Source organism: Cupressus sempervirens, chromosome 1, assembly GCF_028749045.1.
Source record: "Cupressus sempervirens isolate cs-2001-9-10 chromosome 1, ASM2874904v1, whole genome shotgun sequence".
Taxonomy (NCBI): domain Eukaryota; kingdom Viridiplantae; phylum Streptophyta; class Pinopsida; order Cupressales; family Cupressaceae; genus Cupressus; species Cupressus sempervirens.
This window is the reverse complement of record NC_143118.1, coordinates 893,948,950-893,953,371: the sequence shown is the minus strand read 5'-3', so window position 1 is coordinate 893,953,371 and position 4,422 is coordinate 893,948,950. Positions and strand designations below refer to the sequence as shown.

General features: G+C 32.8%; 1 non-coding gene across 1 annotated transcript; it reads right to left on the bottom strand.

Moving 5' to 3' along the window:
- Positions 1 to 4,031: 4,031 nt before the first annotated feature.
- TRNAS-GCU (transfer RNA serine (anticodon GCU)) lies at positions 4,032 to 4,120 on the bottom strand. The gene has a single exon. It is a non-coding gene; the product is annotated as a tRNA-Ser (tRNA).
- Between the last annotated feature and the right edge of the window lie 302 nt (positions 4,121 to 4,422).

Here is a 4,422-nt window from a genome sequence, read left to right as displayed (position 1 = left end):
ATACTACTCCTATACCTCCTAATAGAAGACTTAGCGTTAGAGGAGCCAACAAAAGAATATCGGATATAGATTCAGGTTGATTCATTATGTGTACAATAACTTTGAATATTATTTATTTCCTCCCATTCACTAAATAAAAAGTGAGCCCATTTACCTATATGCTATACTGGATTTGTAATTTCATTTGATATGGGCACTGATTAATTAATCTATAGCTCAATAATTGATTCCGATCAATCATACATCTGACATTATTAATGGGATGTCAATAGAATTATTTATTCCTGATTTTTCAAAAATTAGAAATATTTTGTTTATTAGATATTCTTTAATCGGAGCTCAATCTGAATAATCGTAGAAATGATTTAATCATAAAATTTGTCCATAGTTTCTTCAGACATATTAAGTTAATATGCTTAGCTCGGAATTGTTTGAATTGTTAAATCTTCAACAACGGATATTGGTAAACGTCCTAAAGCAATGTGATCATAATTTAATTCATGGCGATCATAGGTCGAAAGTTCATATTCTTCAGTCATCGCTAGACAATTGGTGGGGCAATATTCGACACAATTTCCACAAAAGATACAAATTCCAAAATCAATACTATAATTTTCCAATCATTTTTTCCCCATATCTATTCTGACTTTCCAATCCACAACAGGTAGATTGATCGGGCATACACGGACGCATACTTCACAAGCAATACATTTATCAAATTCAAAGTGGATCCTCCCGCGAAATCATTCTGATGGGACCCATTTTTCATAGGGATATTGAATAGTAATAGGTAAACGATTCATGTGATATACGGTAACCATAAAACCTTGCCCAATGTATCTCACAGCCTGTATTGCTTGTTCACTATAATTCATAAACCCAGTTACCATGGAGAACATGTGTAAAATCTCCTCGAATAATCATAGAAATTTCTTTCTCTTCATAGATTTGATCTATCAAATTTGGATATATTGCAAAATTGATAAGACCCTCTTCACGAAGAAAAGAGAGTTAGTTATAATAAAATAAGTTGGAAAGAGGCTGTTAGTAAAAAATTACCCAAAGCAATAGGTTCAATCGGAGTAAATAAGTTTTACCTACTATTGGATTTCAACCAATGACTCTCGCCGTATGAAAATGATACTCTAACCACTGAGTTAAGTAGGTTCTTAATTGAGTCATACCTAAATTCTAGGCATAATTAGACATATAAACAATATGCCCTTAAGAATGATTAAATCAAATATCATCTTGACAGAAAGTGATCTATTTTATTAGTCTATTTTTAGGACTAAACTGTGAAGGGCTATAGCTCAGCTAGGTAGAGCACCTCGTTTACACGTGCGCCAATGGTTTTCAGAAGAGTTTATTGATTCATTCGGTTCATAAAATAGATTTTAGTCTTACTCTATGAATTAGGAGAACAATAGCATGCCAAAGATGAAGTTCGTTGTATGATTCGAACTATGGATCTAGTTGATATGGTCAATCTCGGGGGCATTCAATGTCAGACATAATGAGTATAATACGTACGAGGATCTCAAAAAACATTTCTTTTTGCTCTATGAACTTTGAGGTGTATGAAGTCTCATATTCTTATTTTGGGGTGAGAGAGACTCCATTTGGAGAATCTATGTCTAAGCATGACAGACGTACGTCAAGGGAATCTTTTGAAGCACTTTGGGATTGCTTCCGAAAAATGATTCGTTTCAAGCAAACGGAGCCATCTTATTATCTATTCCGGAAAAGAATGGCAGACTAACTAATTTTTCCATCAGTTAATGAAAGAGCCCAATGCAATAAAAATGCATGTTGGGTTCTTGGAATAGTTCAAATCATTTTGGTAATAAGAAATTTGATCTGTTCTACCAAGAAGGTCTACGGTTCGAGCCCGTATAGCCCTATACAATGAAAAAACTCTTCTATGTTTTCTCGCTCATATTGTCCCTATGATCCGATGCTAGTTTGAAATCAAAAGAAAAAAAAAAGCATCCAATTTATTTGCTATTTAAAGGAACTGACGACTTATACAGAATATCATTAAAGAAAAAGTAAAGAGGAAATACGAAAATAAAAAAATTTGGAATTATTCATAATAGAATAAATAGTCTTTCGACTGCGATCCAGAGCAGACTCTTATTCTTCAATATCTCTGTTATAAAGAAGAACAGATCGGACATCGTGTCGAACTAAATATGGGCACATCCACTTTTATTTTGTTTATGAAAGATTTTATATATTCCACGAGTGGATCGGTACCTATCGATTAGAATCAATATTCTAATCGAACTCGGTTGTCTTTTTAATTTGTTAGTACATCTCACATCGTTAGAAACAACGACCCTGAAAGCTCCCTTATTTCAATAGATAAAATTCCCTTACATCAAACCATATTAACACGTTACAACACGAACCAACGTGAAGTCTGCCGAATTGCATGGGTTCGAACCATTTCCTAATTTTTTTGTATTAAATAAAAAATATTCTTTTATTCATTTCCGTGTTAAGTCACAGATGAAACATTGAATTAATATACAAAAATGATAATGAATCATTCGGGAGGGGAGAGAAGCAATTAATAAATGGACAATACAACAAATAAAAGAATTTGATTTATTTAAACAAAACAGGAATCATCTATTTATGTTTTTATTTTCTGAATATGATACTTTTTGGATATATTTATTCATATCCAGTCTTATTCTGATTCTGGCATTCTCAATTTCAAGAAGTTTGGCTCCAATAAATAAAGGGCCGGAGAAAGCCACTAGTTACGAATCAGGTATAGAACCAATGGGGGATACTTGGATCCAATTTAGAATTCGCTATTATATGTTTGCTTTAGTTTTCGTTGTTTTTGATGTGGAAACAGTCTTTCTCTATCCGTGGGCTATGAGTTTTGATATTTTGGGTCTATTTACATTTATAGAAGCTTTTATTTTCGTGATCATCTTAATTGTTGGTTTAGTTTATGCATGGAGAAAAGGAGCATTGGAATGGTCTTAACCCCCAAATTTTGGAATGATAAAAGACGAGTAGAAAATTATCTAAATCTAAAGCCGGCGATAAATCCTATAGAATCATCTTTACTTCATCAAGCAACTCCAAATTCAGTGATTTCCACTACTCTAAATGATCTATCCAATTGGGCGAGACTTTCTAGTCTATGGCCGCTCCTTTATGGTACTAGTTGTTGTTTTATCAAATTTGCTTCATTAATAGGTTCGCGATTCGACTTTGATCGTTACGGTTTGGTGCCAAGATCCAGTCCTAGGCAAGCCGATCTACTTATAACAACCAGAACTGTTACAATGAAAATGGCTCCTTCTTTAGTGAGATTATATGAACAAATGCCGGAACCAAAATATGTAATTGCTATGGGAGCCTATACTATTACAGGAGGAATGTTTAGTACAGATTCTACATCTATTCTCGATAGATCAAAATAACTTGAGTCAATATCAATGGCATCACAGTTGCAGTTTGGGTGATTAGCTAGTGATTAGAATATGTTATTAGAAGATAACATATCTTTCAATATTCTATTTAAAAAACGAGTAAAGATGATAATTTATCTATTCCAAATTTTCTTCTATTTTAGACATAGACTGTACTTGTTTCTATTGTTTTGTTGATTGTGATAATCTTAAACAAGTTTAGGGTAGTTTAATTAGTATTCGAATTCCTATTTATCCTGTTCAATTCCGAGCAAAGAAGAAAAGAGAAACAGAATAGATTCAATTTTGAATTTGCTTTTTTTCTTTGCTCAGCCAATGCCAATAGCCAATATATGATACAAAAATTGATGATCTATTCCATTTTCTAATAAGAATAATTTCGGAGATTACATAATGCTTACTCTTAAGCTGTTCGTTTACACAGTAGTGATATTTTTTGTTTCTCTCTTTATCTTTGGATTCCTATCAAACGATCCAAGATGAAATCCTGGGCGTAAAGAATAGAAAAAAAGATTAGAAAGTAGATTTTGTCAAAATCCCTTAATAGGTTTTGAGGAGTAATCTCAGACTGAACGAAGAGAGAGGGATTCGAACCCTCGGTACAAAATAGTTTGTACAACGGATTAGCAATCCACCGCTTTAGTCCGCTCAGCCATCTCTCCTAGATGGCAGATCTAAAATGAATATAGCATTTCACTAAATAAAGACCAACATTTGTGAGAATCCAATTTTATTTTTTTATTCCATTTCAAACAATTTTTCACTTTTTCTAGCCCGGCCAGTATCTGGCCAGGCCATTGTCTTTCCTAGATAAGGAATTAATTGACTAAATTATGAAGAATACAGTGCTCTACCTAATCTGAAAGCTAAAATCATTATTATAAAAGTAACAGCAATAAAAAGGGCTATCAAAATTTGACCTTGTGATATCATTTCTTATATTTCCTTTTATGTATTATATTTT